The 21,733-nt window shown below is 36.4% G+C and overlaps 1 long non-coding RNA gene across 1 annotated transcript in view; it reads left to right on the top strand.

Moving 5' to 3' along the window:
- Positions 1-21,733, top strand: part of LOC105492621 (uncharacterized) — a 53,193-nt gene that overhangs the window by 26,360 nt on the left and 5,100 nt on the right. Inside the window, exon 3 of the long non-coding RNA XR_011609745.1 lies at positions 10,381-10,423. This is a non-coding gene — a long non-coding RNA (uncharacterized lncRNA). The remainder of the gene's footprint in view (positions 1-10,380; positions 10,424-21,733) is intronic.

The following is a 21,733-nucleotide window of genomic DNA, read 5'->3' as shown; positions in this document are numbered from 1 at the left end:
ATTTTCAAAAAAAAAAAAAAATCTGCATACACCTAAAATATATGCCTCAAAAAAGATTGCTTTCTTCCTAGCTTTTCTCTTTCAAAATTTCAAAGGCAGGACAAGTTCCCATAACAATAAGAAATAGTTTTTTAAAAAACTACAATATAAATATGTATTTTGTGGTCTATGCTAAAATCTGCTTTTTGAGTCATGCTTCATGGTGACTGCTTTAGAAATGTCAGTCCACAACAGACTCAAACTTTATCACTCAAACTTTCCTCTATTGCACAAGACTGAAGTGGCATTTGTAGATCCATTTTTATTTCTTTTACTAAACTACTGCTGATTTCTTCTACAATTTAAAAAATTCCAATTATGAATGAATATTTAGTATCTTTTTCCCTTTTCAGGGATCAATGTGAAAAAAAACACAAATTTAAAACAAACAATATGGACTTTTCTCAACACCAAGAAGAAGTCTCCAGAATTATCTTTAACATATAAACATCAATAGAAAGATCTAGAAAGGTAATTCTGTTGATCTACTTAGGGTGAAGACATTAATTATTTTAGAAATGACAAATCATCTTGATTGATTTCCTCAACCAATTAAATTTATTAGCTAACTTTCCCATATTCCACCTGAATCTCTCTCTAGAACAAAAACTTTTAACTAAATAAAGGAACTATCAAAAAGAAAAGTGAGAATATGCTGCATTCATAAGTACTTAATACATGTTGACTAGCTATAGTTTTATCTATTGTGTGTTCTATATGTATTGTGTGTTTTCAAAGTTGCATTTTACATTATTGAATGAAGGTTGGCTTGAACGACTAGGGAAGAATGTATCAGTTAGATCCAGACTAAAGCGAACAGTTATTCATCAATAGATTATCTATTGGAAATGGACCTCTCCATTTTGCTACTGTCTATAATATTTTGATTCATTCTAATCATGCACGTTGCCCACAGATTAGCATGAGCGCGCGCGCGCGCGCACACACGCACACACACACACACACACACACACACAAAAACACATATGCACCAATGTTTAAGAAACTTCCAGGTCTATCTCTATGGAATCATTGAGTAGAATAGGAATATTCCCCTCTGTTAATCTGTATGTCCTATACAGTTGGAGGTATACATTAAGTCTAAGTTTTAATTCCCAGAATTGAATTCTTTTTTCTTGCATGGGTGAAAACATGTAGATTAGTGACTCTTGGGCACGTATGCACACAAATACACATACACACTTCTATGACCACAGAAGAGAGAATCTCTGGAGTATCTCCCTTTGGCAACACACTTTTCCTCTCCATTTAGGTCAATGAAAACTACATTCAGGTACAACAGCCTAGGGAGCAGGAATTTTTAGCAGGTAATTGTTATTGAAATAGAGAGTTTTAGAGAGCACCTCAAAAAAGAATCAAAGATGAATTCACCTGAAATCTTTGCTTTGAGCCAAGAATAAAATAAAAACCTTACAGCATCCTTTTTAAAAAAGAAAATTACTTTATTACAAATACTCGGAACTAAGAACAAAGTTTTCATGAGTCTTGTGTTCTTCATCATAACCTTGTGTACCTTGTAGAGTTATACTTAAAAAGAATTTTTAACTACTCTGAGTTCATCAGTTTGCCAGAAATTCTACACTAATCTAAATGATGATTTTTCTCTTAACAGATTATTCAAATCTCGCTCAGATCAACAATGGTTAAAAAACAAAAAGGCTCACTGTATCTTACCTAATTCTAATTTTGCATTATGGATGGATGAAGTAACACCTAGTAGTAACAAGAATTGATTTAGGCATTTAATATGTTATTATTCATTTATTAAATAAATATTTATTGAGCACTAACTATGTTTCAGGCAATGGTACAAGTTGCTGAGCATAGAGTGATAAACACAAAAGTGACACTGCCTTCAAAAGAGCTTATATTTTAGCAGGAGAAATGTGTATTAAATGAATAACTGCACAAATAATTGTGGTAGGGTGATAATTTGAAATGAGAATTCATATATTTTCTATATATTTTCTTGGACTTTCTTTATTTAGCCAATTAATATCGTCCATGCTTTTGCCTCAGGAAAGGAATATGCCACAACTTAAATTAAAAAAAAAAAAATTCAAACAAACAAGTCTATTCTTAGCTTAGTCCTCAAAAGGAAGCAAAGAAATAAACCTTAGGTTGTACAAAATGTATTAATTAACGAGTTAGAATCAAGCTATCATATTTCAAGATAAAGGATACAATTTCCTGGAGGATGATAGGTTACATGGTAAGTGAGTCCTGAAGAAAGATTTCTGTCTATCTGCTTCCTTTTCTACCTAGTCAGGTTCAGGCAAGGGAAAAACAGAAATCTTAGATTGGCTAGAAACCTGAATGTGAGGAGACCGGTGCTCCTTTCCCACATGGAGACTTGGGGGTGGGGGCAGCAGGCTGCAGGCTGTCAGGCCTGGTGGATCTGACTTGGCTCAGAGAGTGTTTGCATCTCATGACAGTAGCATAATGCCCATGTGCTTAGGCGTAGCCAAAAATATGACAAAAGGCCTCTCAGAGATTCCTGTGACCCCGGCAGACCATGAGACTGGCACAATTTTGCTCAGAGATGCAAGAGGGGGCCTGGAAAAGAAGAGAAAAAGAGAAAACCACCAGTCCCGAGAATTGGGTTGGCAGGCAGGATCCAGAAGCAGCCCGTGTGGACTACTGGGTGAAGACCAGGACACCAGACATCTCAGAGGTTCCCATTCAGGCTGTGACCTTGACACTTGATGTCCTTGCCTGAAGCCTTGGCTCTGCGTGAGCCCCTTTGGTGCTTTGACATATCCTGTTTTGAGTAACTGTTGCCCCGCTTTCCCTCCCCCTTACACATCCTTCCCACCCACCTAGGACTAACCAAAGAGAAGGATGCAGGGTCTTGTTCTTTTGTCAGGGACCCACCAATTTGAAATATTCAATGTTTATTTTCCAACTTTCTGTACACCTCCCCAGGCTGAGAAGGTTTTATCTAACGGTAATAAGGCAGCTTGGCTCTGAATTTATTGGGTAGTTTTTCAAATGTTTTGTCTATGCCCTGAGTTATTTCTACTTCCCTGGAAAAATAGGCTTTCAAAACTCAAAAGCTAAGACTTTACCAATTTTTACTTAGCACTTCACCATGTTATTACTTTCCTGAATTTTAGGGGAAGAACTAAGGGTACAAGGATATAAAAGGGAATGTATCAGCTAACATTTCAAAATCTTAACCCACTACATAATTATTTATGGGTAGTTGTAACAAGCCTTGAAAGAAAATACAGAATGCACGAAGAGTAGAAATTAGGATGAAGCAAATATAGTATATGAATGAATTATAAGGAATGAAAGAGGGAATAAAAGAGAAAATAAGGAAGAAGGTATATATTTGTGTTCAAATATGTGTGTCGGGGGGGCTTTAAAAAATCTAACATTAAGTAAATAACAGAATTCATAATACCCTGAAGTTATCTGAGACAGATCTTAGTACTTAAAGAAAGACATGAAAAATGCCATAAAAGTGCTCTGTTGTGACATCAGAATTGATTTGTATTTATTTTTAAGCACTAAAATTTTAAGATGCATATTAGCTATTCATATCACCATACAAGGACAACATTTTAATTACAATTAGCAAAATTGCTAAATCCTAGAAAAGACAGCATCCCTTCTAAAATCCTCTGAACACTCCCACAAAGAAAATACCCTTCTCTGTCCCAATTCCAACCCTCTCCCACGGTCCTTACTCCAAAGCTCAGTTAGTGTCTTGGTCACAGAATATACAGGAAAAGGTTTTATATAGATAAATGAAATCAATAATATTTCGCTCATTTACCAAGTTCATAAGGTATTCAGGCAACAGAAACAGAATGCCCAAGAAGGAAACACCAAATAGTCCTGCTCAATTTGTGTAAATAGATGACATTTTAGAAGGCAAAATCTTGACTATTTTCAGCTGACAAATTCTTTGGAAGGTTCTTAAAAAAATAAGCTGGCAATGCTCACATATTTCAACTTTAAAATGAAAGGAATCTCTGAACTTTCCTTCTTTAGCAATAAACTCCCTTAACCCCTTCGCCTCCACACCATAACAGCAACAACAAAAGAGTATGGGTTAAGATTCTTTGTATTTATGCACACACCCCTCTTTGCCTAGAGCCAAGTTGAAATTGAAACCCGCACTCTGAATTTACCCTTCAGATCTCATTAATCAAGTTTAATACTTGCATTTTTCTCTTTAGTTTAGATCACATTTTCTCATGATAAAAATGGGTAGTTGTGGCTTAGAAAATGGGAAAACTGGACCAACTATGAACTAGAGCAAAGTTGAAGACAACTCTAAATATTCTGAGTGTGTTCCGTGATTCCATGAGCTTTCCTGACAACTGGTCATTCTAGCCTCACCGCATCCTGTGGTATAATGTCACATACCCAAAGACCACGATGCAACATAGCACGACTTCAGGGATAGGAGTTTCCATTTAAAAACAATAAATAAATTGTTTTTCTAAGCAAGTCCAATTATTTCACAGGGTATTGGCCCTGAAAAAGAGTTGTGAGTTTATTAAAGATATTTAGGGTGCTGGTTCTGTGAAACTTAGCTGCATGTGGCTATTGGATCACTTATCCATTTTCCCTGCCATGTAAGAAGAAAACATCTCAAAATATAACTATTAGTTGGCTTTGTGGTGTTGGGTTAGTGTGCCAGTCTGAGGTTAGAGCAGAGATGGGATCCCAAGCCCTGGGCTTTGTATTATATAGTATTGTATTTTTGATGTTGTACTTAAGGGTCAATTACTGTTTCCATTATAAACTCTGTTTTTCAAGGGTTTATAGCTCACCAATTTTCATTTTGGTATGCAACCTGTATGAATATACAGGTTTTAAAAATAGCTTAAATTGGGCAGTGCCATTTTTAGATATAAGGCAGTAAAATACACTTTTCATTGGTTTCAGTTTGTTTTCAATGTTGCCAATCTAAAAATTTATTCTTTCTTAAAATGCAAAAATGCACATTTTTCATGCTTTCTCATAACAACTTTGCATAGGGGAACTGATAAAGGGAGAAACAAATATGTCAAATGAAACTTCCAAAAAGAAAACAAAAATTATCTTTTGTGAAAATTTGTAGGTAAATATCACTTTAGTCAATGTTCTCAAAAATCAATAAACTAATCAATCAGTATTCCCTGAGCATGGGCACCATTTTGTGCTCAATACTGTGGTCAGTACTGTGAGGAATAGCTCCTGTCCTCAATGTGCCTGAAATCCTAGTTCGTGGGATCCTTATGAGAAACAAAATTATATAACTGGAGCTCTGAACTTCTTTAATCCTTCTTAAGGAGACAATGCTAGTAGGTTCTAACTGTGAAGACATCAATATTAAGCATAACAGCACTGTATATTAAGGCATTAAGGTGGTAAATCATTAGCCAAGACCTTAAGAGGCGAAGGCAAAGGCACTTAAAGAGTTCTGCAACTTATTGATGTCCTACAAAAAGAGGAAAGGATTCCAGTGTATAGACAAATGCCCAGATACAGAAATGTATCCATCGATGGTCTTGCAAGCTTTAAAACTCCTACCCTGACCATCAGAATTAGCAAATCCCTACCTAAGAGTGAATTGTTTTCCCTACAATTCTGAATTTTTCAAATCATAAAACAAATTAAATTTTGTTTTATTGCATACTAAAATTCTTAAAAGAGTTGTCTACCTTATTTCTACTCTCTCACTCAACTCTCACTCCTCGCTTATTCTTTTCTGGTTTCTAACACTACCGGTTTCCAGCACTCTACTCGCACTGCACTTACCTAAGTTACTGATAACCTTCTTGTTGCTACTGCCAATGAATAAGTCTTTTATCTTTTATCCAAATTTATCTGTATTTACCAGATCGCCATAGTTTTCTATATTTTGTCTCATAATGACCTTTGTCATTTTGTTGTTGTTCTTCAACTCAACCTGTACCCTCCCCCTCCTACTGTCATTTCTACTTACCTTTGGGGGAGTGCTCCATTGGTATAGAGTTTTGGTGGGTGATAGTTGCTTCTCATTTATGGAAATTGAAAGGACAAAACCTTCTCTTTTCCCTAGAACAAGGTGCAGTGCTGTAAGCAAGGCTCAGTTAATCAGATACTTTCTCCTAGGGCTTGAAGCTTGATCAAGTCCAGATGTAGGGATAGTTAGAGACCATTTTCATTTACTGGCAGTGACAACCCATCTCCCAATTCTATCTGCATTGCATTTATTGTCTTTTATGCTATCCAATTCTCCAGAGCTTGGTTTGTTCATACCCATTTTCCAAATCTGTTTCTCCATATCCTCATCATGTCTGTTATCTCCGGATATTCTTCAGTAAAGTTATATTTGTATAAGGTAGTCAGCCACTGTTGCTTGTAAAAACATTGATTGATATAATTTATTTTTGGCTCTTCTTTTCTGTAGTGTTTATAGGTTCATTTTCCTCTGTTTCTTAAGTTACTTTTTAGTTTCCTCTGTCTATTCCTTATCTACTAATAAGTTGCAATTCCTCCAGACACTTTTTAATGTCCTTTCTCATTTCACTCTACATTATCTACCTGTGCTTATTGCAGCTACTCCCTTGACCTCAATCTCATCCATATGCTAATGACTTCCAAATCTATAAAGCCATTCTAAATCTCTCCTCTGAGCTTCAGATTTTTTATTCATGCTAATTTTAATTTATTATATAAATATTTATTGAACTTTATGCATCTGATATACAGTAGGAGATATGGTTTGGCTGTGTCCCCACTGAAATATCATCTTGAATTGTACACAGAATTCCCATGTGTTGTGGGAGGGACCCAGTGGGAGATAATTTGAATCATAGGGCCAGTTTCCCCCATACTGGTCTCATGGTAGTGAATAAGCCTCACGAGATCTGATGGTTTTATCAGGGGTTTCCACTTTTGCATCTCTCTCATTTTCTCTGGCTGCTGCCATGTAAGAAGTGCCTTTTGCCTCCCGCCATGATTCTGAGGCCTCTCTAGCCATACAGAACTGTAAGTCCATTTAAATGTCTTTTTCTTCCCAGTCTTGGGTATGTCTTTATAGCAGCATGAATGGAGTAATACAGTAGGATACACACACACACACACACACACACACACACACACACACACACACAGGGATAAGAATAAGAAGCAAAGTAATAAGGCTTTCCATTTTATGGAAGTTAGTCAAGTGGATTCCATAATTTAGTGAACTCCATAATGTCATGAATCTTCAGTCTGATGGATTTCATATTCTAGTGGATTCCACAGATGCCGTGCAATACTCAACATGAGATATCCACTTGGATATCTCAAAAGTACTGAATTCATTTCCTGTCTCCTACATCTGCACCAGTATATTCCTCCTACTGGACTCCCTATTTCAATGAAAGTATTCAATTGCTATGTCAGCAACCTACTGAAAACACTAAATATTGCTCTTCACCCTGTCCTCACATCTGTAGCAATCATTAAAGCCTGTTCATTCACCTTTCTCAATATATCTAGAATTTTTCCACTTTTCCATGATCACTTCAACTGCTTCCCTATGTAGGCCTCCAGCCCCTTTCTCTAGGGTCAGCACAACAGTCTGTTAACTAGTCACGGCTTCTATGTCTAAATTGAAGCCAAAGTGAATTTGATAAAATGCAAGCTTATTTGTGATTATCTTTCCATTAAAACCCTTTGAGGACTCCATAATCATCTCAAAAATAAGTTCAAACTTTTTTCAAGTCACTTCCCTTCTCTTTGTTCACATTTCTAATCCCTCTCTTTTTGACCCACACACTCCTCACTCCAGCCATCAGAAATTCTCTCACATCAGCAAACAAATTGCGTGCTCTCTCAACTTGCCTTCTACTTGGCATATCTTCCCTGTTCCATATGAATTCCAACCAGACCAATTCCATTCATTCTTAAGATACCTTTACTTTTCCTAGGAAGCCTCACTCTTCCTACAAGATTGGGCCATGTCCTCTTTTATGCATTCTTGAGTCATCTTGGTCTCCCTAACATTTATTACTCTGCATCATTAACTGTTGTGCTTTACTGGTAGATTTCACTAGACTGTAAGATATTTGAAGGCAGAGGATATATCTCCTTGTATGTTTTTTCCACACTACATAGTAGGTGATCAACAAGCATTAGCTAAACAAATAGATGAGAAATGTCGATCTTAAACTCGCATTATCAAAAACCCGATTTCAAACCGTGAAAATACTTCTGTTGCTTTTTCAAGGCTTACGATACTTTGAATAGATTAATTTGACTATTCGCAGATGATTATACCTATCTGAAAACTATGGCACTTACGTTAATAAGCTGTGCTATGTTGCACCAATGATCAGATGATAAAACAGCAGCAGGATCTACATGTGTTGTTTAGCTGGGCCCCATCCATGCCACACAACACACTTTCAATATCCTATTTTCTTTGAAACTAATATGTTTCTGAAATCATTTTAGAACCCACTAAGGTTGACTACTTCAGAGGGATTACAGAAATCTAGAGTCCCAGGAATATAATTTTGTTCCTCATAAGGATCCCACGGGTCTATTTTCTTCATTTTTATTATATTCTCCTTTTCTTCATTAAACTTATTTGAAGGTAAAGAGAAGTGGTCCTGAGAAGAGATTCAGGGTGAGAGAATGTTCTCCATAATCACACAGGTATACATGAAAGTACCTATTAAGTGTCAGGTTATGCTGAACCCATCATACAGGAGAGTGTAGATAGTCATGTGGATTCAATGTTTTACAAAATTAGCATTGTGGAGATTCTGCAGGATCAAAACTATTTATTTGCATAGTAATATTAAGATGATTTTGTTTTTTTTCATCCTCTTTCTCATGGGTGTACAAAGGAGGTTTTTCCAGAGGCAAGATACTATTCAATATGACAATAAATTGAATGAAGAAGCAGACATAAGATCCCAGACAATGAGATTTACTAAAATCTCATTATAAAATGGTACTATACAAATACAGTGCTACTCTTCCCACTAAATATTTTTGGCTTGGAAAAAATGTGGTTATTTTTTAATCAAATAAAACCACATTTACGTTAACATGGAATAGATATTTTGAGAACATATTAATAAGTGAATGTTTAAAATGTCAGTTTTAATTTCTGGTAGGGTAATATTGATAGCTATTACACATAATTATTGCATGTTCTCAATAACTTTTTAGTGTAACAGGATCCTGAAAGCAAAAAGTTTGAGAAGTGCTGACATAGACAGTGAAGTAATTATAAGAGGAGGCACCTAACCATGAATGATACTGCACTGGACCCCACTGGGGACTGAAACACATCCAGGTGTGAGTGATGACCAGGTTTGATTTGGCACCGTTCCCTGCCATATGCGTGTCAGTCTTCCAGGATTGCAGTGCTAGAATACACAGTCTGTACACTCATGTAAATGTAAGCACTAGGCTTTCAGTGATTAGTTGAGGATATTCCTTGCACTTTCAGAGCCCTTTTCTTTCTCACATCATCTATTCAAAGAGTATAATTATTTGATTCTTATGGAAGGCCACATTTTCAGACATACCACCATAGTGCAGTAAATTTTGGTAGTGTGAGTTAAATAAGGAGAGTCTTGGAGCATGGATTGTTATCTATTCTGTTTGCAGCTGTCTTGCTTCAGCTAACTCTCAATAGTTGTTTGGATGCCATGCCAAGAAGGTGTGCAATGTCTGTTAAGTAATTGACTGATTGATCAATTCTTGCCTGGAGCCCAGGAGAAAGCATTGTTTCATTCTAGGTAGACTAGCCTGTTCACAATGTAACAAACTATATCTGTGAATAGAAGTATTCAACTATTCTCTTATTCAATGTAAGTGTCTCATTCTAAAAGAGTGAATAACAAGGTCAGTGCAAGTGTCTTCAGTGCCTTGGGAGAGGATGTTAAGGTTTCTCTTTTGAATAGACTTTTGCTAAGAGTAGCAAAGGTCATCATAAAAAGAACAGTTAACAAAACTATGTTTTTCGTTATCAAACGATATAAATATGTCAACACAAATATCTTCTTTTAAAAAAATTATTCATAAAGTCTATCTTTGCTGGAACTAGAGGGTAAAGATAAGAATTATAGAAGACTAACTCAGAACTGATTGCGAGGACTAATATAAAAATATTTTAACCCCAATTAATATAAGGGATAATTCTTCACCCCGAAAATACAATATAACAAAACAAAGAATGCAGGTTCATCCTTAATTTGACCTACATGAAATAGTCACCATGTAGAGGTAAAATTACAGAAAATTTCAAGGTCTCTAGAAGGTCTATGCTTAAGTAAATGAGACCTCAGATTTCACATTCTGACATTCCTTACTTTTATTTTTCCTCAGGTACAGAGTTCTATTATGACCCCTCTCCTATGAAATCAACAAGGTAACTTACCTAGCTGGTATTGCCCCTCTTTATTTTGGGGTCTGCATGCATTTGCCACTTATACTCAGATCATGTTTTTGTGAGAGGCCACAGAGTGACGTTCTTTAAGGCTATCAAAGCCTTCCTCATTATCCTTTATGGGCTGTGCAGAAAACATCTCAACTATTAGATATTTAACTGGAGTGCAGAAGAATGGGTTTGCTGGCCCCCTCCAGTTCCTTGGGTAAAAGCTCTGTTCATAATCAGTTTCTGGTTCTTTAAATGACCCTCAAGAGGTTCCTTCCGGTCCACTTCAGCTCCCTTTTTAGTGTCCCATTGATTTTCCAGACTTTAGGAACGTGTCCTTAACAGCGTGCTTTTCCATTGGCTCTCTCTACTGAATGCTAAAGGAACACTTTGTTGCTTCATACATTGAGACAGGAATATTTTGAGAACTAACACACCATTTATAATAGTACAGTTTACAATAGCATTTCCTGCAGAAAGAAGGTGCCTCTCTCAGAAAGAGAAGGACAATTTCTGCACCCAATTTACTTTCATAACTACAAGCAACACCCTTGTTTCTTGTCAATAAAAAGGAAGATAAACTAGAGTAGCAATCACAATACATAAATGATATTATTTGTCCCCAGAGTGCACACCAAAGACTAATTCACTCAAAGAGCTCACATGAATTATGAATGGCAGGAAGGGAAGGAGAGGGAATGTTAGTACAGACCCATCTGCACTGCTGTTCTACGATATTTGAAAGTCAGAGCAGCCAAAGGAAATATGTGATAAAATTGTAAAGGTATATCATTTACTTTTGGCTCCTTCTCTACTCTGAATCTCATTTTAACATTGAGACACTATAGAATCTGTGAATCTGAAAATATGATTTGTATTAAATTGCAATATCAAATAGATGATCAATATAAAAATCTGAAAAACCTCATGGGAATGGTGAGATTTTCAGAGACGTTTCCTTGACCTTACCCAACATAGGAACGAAAATGAAAAAGCAAAGGAAAAAGAACAGAAAACGATAAGTTCAAAATTACACATAAAAGTAGAAGGCAAAAATATTTGCTCACAGAAACTTGAGCATTTATGTGGCATTTGGTAACGTAACAGCGTGCACGATGGGCTCTGTCCTGACTGAAACTCAGTGGCAAAGCCGTTATTGTTTCTGTGGCCAAGAAAAGGACTATTCATGTTGTAATATAACATATTGTTATATTGTCCAGTTCTTTTTTGGACTCCATAATAAAAAATTATAGTCATTTTCTGAGGAAAAGTCATAGAATGATCAGATCATAAGCTCCATAAATAAAAATATGCTGGAGACCTTCAGTCTTGTCTCAGAATACAGTGTTCATGTGCCCTATTTTCTTATATTTTCCTCCAACATTTTCTTTGATGTCCTTTTGATCTAAAAAGCCAGGGGGAATTTGGAGGGGAAGGGGGCAAGAAATCTTTTCTTTCTGCAGGAAAAAAAAAAAGTTCCAATTTATAGGAGAGTTTCTCTCTCTCACACACACACCCTAAAAGGGAACAGTTGAATTGAAACAGAATCATTACGAAGAAGGAGTGTGTTAGGAGAAAAAAGAAAACAAATATAAAGGCAAAGACTCATCTAAATGAACCTAGTTTAGGGCCTTACCAAGGAGACAGCTTAAGTTATCTTTGAAAATGGGTGAGTCGCCCTGCTTGGCTGAGTTTGAATTGAATGTTCCTAAAGTAACATTTCACAAATAGGGATACCCTTCCATTTCACACTGCTCTTTCTCGAAATAGCAACACCATTTAGCAATATTTCATATCAAGACAATTACATTGTAGAATTATTGTAGTCTTAGTGCTTCATTAAAATTTTAAAAAAAAGTTAAATCCCTGTTTTGTTGAACACAAGAAATGAATAGTAAATATTGATTTAGAATGAATGCAAACATTTCCCTAGGAGTGGATAATTACTGCCTTTCTATGCAAAACACTTATATTTGAAGAAGCACTTCACTTACTTTGCCATGCGGCATACATTCCTTAGTACATTTTAAATTATACGTTGTCCTGGACAGTGTCTGCTCTATAATTTCTTGTGTCTCTACACCAGAGTCAGTATGTAATTTTAAACTACAAAGTTTCTGCCAACTAGGAGAATAGGCTTAACTCTTTCTCTTTGCTGGGTTCACAAATCCTTACACGAGGAGATCTGGAAAACCATAGGACAGATGATCTCAGACCGTGAGCAGTTCGGTCTCTTTTTTCAGGCCAACAGAAATGCCACTAGTAACTGGCCACAGATTTATAAACCATAGACTGCATGGAATATAAAATTTATGTACCTAAGCTAACATACTATACATTTAAAAAACAAATTAAATAATTACATTAGAAGTGTTGAATGAATTACAAGTGGCATGAATACTTGCCATAAAAAGGTTTTGTTTAAAAAGGGACCATCATACTTTAGAATATATCTTTTGTCAACACCTTTGATTATCCTAGTTTTATCCCTCTGTGAAGATATCTGCAACTCAGCACTGTCTAAATTATGTAAAGAAATACATTTTACTTATTTCAATATCACCTGGGTAGGTGGTAATTTAATTTAAAAATTAATGTTGGAACACTTTTAATTGAGTTCCTAACTACAGAAATATTAAATAGTACAAAGTTATTAAAGATTATGATATTCATCATTTTACCTATAAAAGTGCCCTTCCCTAAAGTAATAAAAACACTTGTGGAATAACTTCATATTAGAAAGACCAAAGTAAACGAAGAAAGCAAAGCAATGCTAAATTTGGAGTCAAGTTACTATGCAGGAGAAAAACAAGGTCAATGGATTGTTTATGTATCTGGATGCAGCAGCCTATCTGGATTCCAGAAACTCTCTGTATTTGTAGCTTGTGGGATTTAGTCTTATTTATTCTCCCTGGTTTCCAACAGCATGCAACCTTCTACCTCTTGGATATATTAAAGTTTTATGATATAGGAAAGATAAATTCTAAGAGAAGCAATACAATTTCAGTGATTATGCCAACTATATATGTGCTTGAAAAACAGATCAAAGTTTTACCCTTTTGCATGTCATGTCGTATCTTGTGGCATCCACTGTATTCTCTTATGTTTACATCCTCTCCTGTTATTGGCTTATTTTATAACAACTTGCCTGGTCACAAGAACTGCCTGGGGAGCTCATTAAAAATACCATTCTCAAGACCTTATTCCTGAGAGGTTGACCCGATGAGTCTGGAACTGGGCCCAGGAAACTACATTTTTTAAATGCTCAAGATAATTTTATGATTATCAAGATTAAGCTTGATAAGCACTGATCTAGATCTTTACCTAACCCATCTTCCAAGCTCAACTTTATTTTTAATCGGTGTGAGTAGTATTTTCACTAGACATACTTCCGGGGAAAAGGGTGAAGTCTACTCCTTCAGCCTGCTCAGTGAGAAATAGTTTTCCTAAATGTCTTAGTGTAAAATGAAAGCGCAACTAGACTTGACACTAATTCATTCCAAATAACAGTAATGAGTGCCAGGCCTACTTCTTGATGAGGGTTTTGATAAAGGTGTCTTTTAAGGAATGGAAAGGTACTGAGTTACTGAAGTGCAGACTGGAAAGGAAGTGGGCACAGTAAATAGATACAGAACTGAGAGGGCTGGATGAAAAGAAGACTGATGTGATGTTGTCTTTGTCATAAATGAGTCTAAACTCTGCGCTTTGGAGATATACTAAATCCAACAGTCGTCTGAGAATAGACTCAATCTGCAAAAGACTACATGGATTCTGCTGATGTTAACTAAAAGAAAATAAAAACAAATGCACACACAATAAAAAACAGAGAAATGACAATACTTCCGTAGAGATTATAAATAAAGAGAGACCGCACTGGTGAATTTACTAGCACGTGAAAATTTTTCAAATGTCAAGTTCCATCATAACCATGTGAATCAAATACAAGCTTCATTATATTTTTGCGAGCTGTATCAAGAGATGTTTTGAAAGAGAATATAGTAAATATCCTACATAATGTCAATACTAATGTAAATGATATTGATGAACATCAAACATACTTACAACAGTAAATAGTCAAACGTGAAATATTATGAAAGTAATTCATGGGTACATTGATGTGTTTCACTTTGCCTATCATGCCCCACCCACTTCTTAATCACTCTAACCAGTGAATTTTATACGAGTGGCTTTTGCCTTTTTTAGTGCATTCATTGCCAGCACGGGTGGTAGGGAAGGTGTGAGTAAAATGCCAAGGCTCTTACTGAAAGAAGATACACCTAGACCAGGGTCTAGAATCTAGCCCTTGACACCAGCATTCACTGGATTTAGGAACTAACTTTTTTTTTTTTTTTTTTTTTTAATCTAAGCCACTGCTGATTGTAACACACTTCCCAAGTTCAGAAATGTTAAAAGGTGAAAAGAAAATGTACATCTTATACGATGGACTTTGGGAACTCGGGACAAAGAGTGGGAAGTGGGTGAGAAATAAAAGACTACACGTTGGGTACACTGTACACTGCCTGGGGGATGGGTGCACCAAAATCTCAGAAATCACCACTAGAGAACTTATGCATATAACCAAACACCACCTTCTCCTTAAAAACCTATTGGAATAAAAAATAAATTTTTAAAAAACAAAATGTGCATCTTAGAATCAATAATATGTAGAAGCTCTTAAAGTTCAAAAAATAGACAGAATTTTAGGTTTTTAAAGGTATTTATCAAGGAAATTCAAAATTGGCAAATAAAGAACTAGGAATTGCCAACCCCTGAGTCAGTCCCCTAGTTACTGGCTCCTATGAGGATGACATGAGCTGCTGAAGCCACTTTGTCATGGCACAAGGACCTTTGTCCCTCTCAGATGAGGCTGTGACACAATGGACAAGAGATACCTTTCAGATAGCAGATCTTAGGGCAGCCAGATTGGGGGACCATGGAAAGCTCTCTACTACCGGAAGGGAGCAGTCCTTCTACTCCAGTCCAAAAGAATATGATATATGCCAAAAACTCCTGACCATTGTAAGTTGTTTCCCTTTCTCTCTTTTTCTAAGTGGTAGTTTTAATAAATTTATCCTTTCCTTCCTGCTCTATCATCCATGGAGGGGACACTAGAAAATACCATTAAGCATTCAGTTAGTGAACCATGGAATTTCCACATCAAAATCAAACTCAAGGCAAATATATACTCCTCAAAGATCCTGAAGATACACCTGAGCTGCAGTGACAGGGCAAGATTTAGCTTTATTTCTCCTTTGGAAGGGGTAAATATGTTTATAGGAGACAGGAGGGTCACGTTATTTTAGGCAAGTGCATTACAAAATTATTCCCATATAAAATGTAAATCAGTTCACCATTGTGGAAGACAGTATGGTGATTCCTCAAGGATCTAGAACCTGAAATACTACTTGACCCAGCAATCCCATTACTGGGTATATACCCAAAAGATTATAAATCATTCTACTATAAAGACACATGCACATGTATATTTATTGCAGCACTATTTACAATAGCAAAGACATGAAACCAACCCAAATGTCCATCAATGATAGATTGAATGAAGAAAATGTGGCACATATATACCATGGAATACTATGCAGCCATAAGAAGGAATGAGATCATGTCCTTTGCAGGGACATGAATGAAGCTGGAAGTCATCATCCTCAGTAATTTAACAGAAACAGAAAACCAAACACTGCATGTTCTCACTCATGAGTGGGAGTTGAACATTGAGAACACATGGACACAGGGAGGGGAGCAACACACACCAGAGGGGTAGAGGATGAGGGGAGGGAACTTAAAGGATGGGTCAATAGGTGCAGCAAACCACCATGGCACACGTATACCTATGTAACAAACCTGCACATTCTGCACATGTATCCCATTTTTTATAAGAAATAAAGAAAAAACAGTAATAAAGATATTCACTGAAAAAAATTATTCCCATATAAAGAAGATTACATGTAGAGAAAAACAGGGCACAGTGGTAACCTGTTAATGTATATCCATTACAGACACTGAGTGTCATATTTGCCATCATGTGGAGATAGTTTGTTTAAAATGAATCCATCATACAGGAAAGTAAGTCCTGGAAAAGGGAGGGAGAGAGATTAAAAATGTGTGTGTGTGTGTGTGTGTGTGTGTGTGTGAGTGAGTGTGTGTGTGTGACCCAGAGAGAGAGGATAACGAGCAAGAGGAGGGGAGAAGTGGCAAGGGAAGAAAAAAGTCCACAGGACAGAATTCCTGGAAACATAAGAAAATATAAAAGAGAGATTGAGTTGATTTTTTATCTCCATCAATTGAAAGATACCTCATTAATATGGGATTGATTGGCTTTTAATTCAAGTTTTTCAATAGTTTTGCAAAGGTAGGGTCGGATAAGAAAGCTGTCGTTGATTCACTGGCATTAAATCAGTGAGAGTGGAAAGAGAAAGCTGATTTCACATTTCACCTCCACAGAGAAAATGAATCTAAACTTACCAGCATAGATAACCAGGAAATATGCTGCTAATGAGGTCAATAACAAACAGCAACAAGAGCTAACAGTTATTGAATTTGTTACTACATGCCAACCATTAATAATATATTTACATTAACTCTTTCCATCCCCTCAACAACTAAATGAAGTACTTACTCCATCTTGCAGAAGATTTACTCCATCTTACAGATGAGAAAACTGAGGCTTAGGGAAGATCAATCATTTGCCCAAGGTTTCACCACCAGCTGGGACTAGAACCTAGGCTCTTTGCTATCAATCATCCATGCCTGACCACCATGCTCAAATCAGGACAAGTATAGCACTTCTGAAGTATCAATGAAACTTCTGAATTTATCTTTATCTCCTCCTCAAGTGCAGAATGAGAGTAAAAAGCATTTTCCTTCTGCCAGCAATACCACTAACATTGCTATATTGACATTATTCAGCAAACTGCTTTCACTTAGGAAGCGTGGTGAAAACTCACTGCCCAAATACTCAAGACAGTTTTCCAACAAGCCCAAATTCAACTAGAAATAGACCCAAAAAATTCAAAAGTAGTAGAAGAGGTGGAATTTATTATGTTTAAGACTACTTTAAGATTTATTTCAAGACCTGACTGACCATACTTCCATGTTAGACATTAGGACAGAACCTAATTTGCCTGGCTGTTACTCCAGCATTGAGCTCAAACTCACCCTTCTCCAGTCCTTGCGGTGGGACACCATTTCAGAAAGCTGAGTGTTCAAAGGAATGTTACTTCTGCAAACAGCATTCTTAATGTCAAAGCATAAAGCATCACAGTTGTGGGGAAAGTTGTGCATCTACCAGGAAAATATTCATCAGCCTACCCAGTTGGTCATTCACTTCCCCTCTGGCTGTTTGGACATATTTGAGTATGTATTAAAATACCCACGAGATCTCCAATCTTAATTATAAAGCTTGAGAAAAAATATCCAGTGAAAGCTATTTTCAGGTATAAAATTAGAAACTCCTTTTAACTCCTTTGCCTCAAGATTTACATAACTGTGAGGGCAAAGGAATCACATGATAAAAATACCAGATACTGCAGATTAGAAACGAAAAGTAAACCAGCCACATGCCAGTTTCTTGCTATGAGTTCCAGAGGAGACCAAAATCATCGTGAATGAGAGAAGATGTAGTGTGGAGAGAAAATCACCCAGGATAATCAAGGGATATATTTCCAACTCTATTTCTCCCCACAGAACTGTTTTGTTTTCTCACATCAATGAGCTAGAATCAAATGTGGATCCCATGATCAAGCTGGCAGAAGTCAAACTCCCTACCTGGATGCTTGCAAATTGTAAATCACAACTTTACAAGGATTTAACTTTTCCCTTTCCAAAATAATCAAATGTTGTGGTGAGGGGGCCACTAATCACGACAAAAAATATACTTCAAATTCTTTCTTTTGGTGCCAAGTCCAATAAGTTCTCTGAGTGAAATTAAATGCACCATCTTATTCCAAACCACAGCTTCCCTTGGGGATGTGCAAATCTCAAGTGGGGGCCGAAAGGCCAGTTGTATCAAAGCCCAGGGTTACACCCATTTTTTCAAGGTTTTTTTTTCCCCCCTTTTTAACTACTGCCTGTAGTATAAACGGCTCAGGCCCCTTTGCTTTCCAGCCTTTGCAGTCAAATTAGCATCTTCATACTTTCCACATTCTGCTTCTAAAAAGCAGGTCAGTCTCTGACTTCTCTTAGTTTCTCACAGTTTTTGTTTGTTTAAAGAGATTCTCAGCTGAACTCCAGGGAAGGCGGGGGGAGGAAAGAGGAAAAAATATATGTATATATCTCTACATATCTGTTATGTTGTGAGCAATTACCAGCTCCATCTCTTAGATCTGCAGTATCACAGGAATTAGAGATGGAAAAGGCCCATTAGGTCACCATGCACACCCTATGCCCACACAGAGCTTTTCCCTACAGTACATTATCTCTTCTGAGAGTTTTTGTATGTTTAAAGGGTAGCCAATGATAACATAGTTTCATCTTATTTCTTTTTGCTGCTTTGTTCTGTCCAGACTACAACATGCCATTTCTAAGGATGCTCTAGGGTGACTTCTCAAAGGACATTTTGGAGTGCCCATGAAAAGTTAGAACATTTGTGCTATACAACAACTATATTCCATAAGTTCGGCATGGAAGCATACATAAAAACAAATTTTAAAGAGTCAACATTTAGTCCCAGGACGGAAATGTTACATATAAAACAATTTTATATAGACATATTCTGTATATCTGGTGCATTATGCCATAAATATAACCGTGTTAGTGTGCATACATGTTCACATAAAGTGTGTGCAAATACTCATCATTACCCCAGAGTGTTTCTGTTTCCTAAAACTTGTGCCAAATGCTGCATAATTCACGAAAATGTGATCCAAAATATTTAAGGTTATGTTTCACACAATTTCTTCTTATCTCTGTTAAGTCATACATCTTAAATGTCAACTTGCATAGGGAAATATTTAATTTCAAGGATAGTCCTCCATCAGAAAACTCTTTATCTCTTCCTTAAGTAGCTTTGTTTGTTATTTTTTGTTCTTGTTATAAGATAATGGAGTATTTTGGCTTACTTTTTATGTGCCAGATCTAGGTATGTCTACCTGATGGACCACCAGTTTCATCCCTTTGGAAAAGAAATACAATGTTAGGGGAACCTAGCATGTTGAACGGACATATTGTTTTGTTTTTAAATGGCAACCACCTTTAACCACTGTTGTTGAAGACTAACAATAGGTCAAATCAATATTACTATTTGAAGTATATTATCTTATTCTGAGACCATAATCAACTCTGATAAAATATGTATTTTTATTATGCCATATTCTAAGTTATATAGTATTTGTCTAGGTGTAATGTGGGATATATTTTTATTTTTAATAATTTTAATAAGTTGGTCCATCCTTGATATGTGTGATAGAAAAAAGTTCTCACTGCTCTACTGAAAGGCAGGATAGTTCAGTAATCAAGAGCCTGAGACATGAATCACCAAGGTTTAAACTCTTAGAGTACCCTTCACAAGTCTTGTGATTGTAGGCATTACCAGTTATCTTCCATGTTTATTTGGTCAAGTTGTTCATCATATTTCATCAGATTTAAGATGTCATCTATCCTAACATTGAGGCTTATTTGATGTACTTGTAAGGAAATAAAAGCAATGCTAATTAAATGATAAGATGATGCTTGCTTATCACTTTAATTTCTTTAACACAATATCATTCCATGGGCCAACAAGAACATTGATGCTGTTTCATTTCTTTGAGTACTATGCCATTGGCTCTAGGTTGGTTTTTTTAACCAAATTATTAGAAATGTATTCTGTAAGTTTTGATTTTACGTTTTTTGATCACAACAAGTCAACAAAATTTTGAGATAACAATTAGAAAAATCTTTTAAAAGGCAATTACACTAAACATACATAGTTCTAACAATGCATGTATAACACAAATTGAAGTAAAATATTGCAATCACCTACGACCAACTGCATGCATCTATAGGCAATGACAACTACGCTATGACTGAGATTATAAGATGCCATTAATTGTAGGAAATATCCTAATATCAGAGATGGATAGACAGATAAATAGATCGATATAGATATATAGATAGAGATATAGATCTATAGATATAGATACAGGGAGAAAAAGCAGGAACCATAAAAGTCAACCAACTCCTATGTGCTTTAATTTGTTTATTGGTAAATTAAGGAATATAATAACATCTGATACAGAGTTTCTGGGATAACTGAATAAAACCAACACACCAGACACACAGGAGGTCCTCAATAAATATTAGCAGCTACATAATTTGTGCTGTTACTGTTATAAATGCTTAAACACTGAGTATCATAAGGAAACACGGTTGCATTCAGTGATTTGCAACTGGAAAAAGAGAGACAGGGATTGTGAAAAGTGGGGTACCTTTTTAAACTTCTACTCTCCATTTTTTCATATGGATTGCCCTTGAGGAAGAAGTGTGCCTCTTCCTCAGGCCCTCAACTCCACTGAAGATCCTGCCCTGTCTTAGGAAACCACTGCCATAGGTAAGATTATACATAGTCTTGGGTGAGTTATAGATAGAAAAGAATTGAGCAATTTTTGGAATCAAGCAGACAATTTTTTTTTTTTTTTTTTTTTTTTTTTTTTTTTTTTTTAAAGACGGAGTCTCACTCCGTAGCCAGGCAGGAGTGCAATGGCGCGATCTCGGCTCACTGCAACCTCCACCTCCCGGGTTCAAGCAATTCTCCTGCCTTAGCGTCTTGAGTAGCTCGGACTACAGGCACACACCACCACTCCCAGCTAATTTTTGTATTTTTAGTAGATACGGGGTTTCACCATGTTGTCCAGAATGGTCTCGATCTCTTAACCTCATGATCCGCCTGCCTTGGCCTCCCAAAGTGCCGGGATTACAGGTGTGAGCCACTGCACCGGCCCCTATTTTTCAAATCTTGGGTTAGCTACTAATCAGTTGGGTGGCCTCAGGCAAAGTTAATCTCCCTGGGCCTCAGGGCCTCCATGTGTAAAATGATTTAGTGATACAACTTACTTAAGTGTGAGAATTAAATGAGATAAAGTATTAGAATGCTCTCCATGATGCTTGACACATAGTAGACACTAAATATATTTTCATTCACTCCCTTAATTTGCCAAGAATCAGTGGTGATAATTTTTAGCAAACATGGTTATTTGAAAGAGGAAGGCATCAGTTGAGGTGCCAGAAAATAAAAGCAGCAGAGATGAAGGACGAAACTCATAGTCTTTACAAAAGGCTTTATTAACAGGTAAAGGCTTGCTTTTAAAATTAGTG

This window comes from Macaca nemestrina, chromosome 11, assembly GCF_043159975.1.
Source record: "Macaca nemestrina isolate mMacNem1 chromosome 11, mMacNem.hap1, whole genome shotgun sequence".
Taxonomy (NCBI): Eukaryota; Metazoa; Chordata; class Mammalia; order Primates; family Cercopithecidae; genus Macaca; species Macaca nemestrina.
The sequence above is the reverse complement of the archived record's forward strand: the minus strand, read 5'-3'. Positions and strand labels throughout refer to the sequence as shown.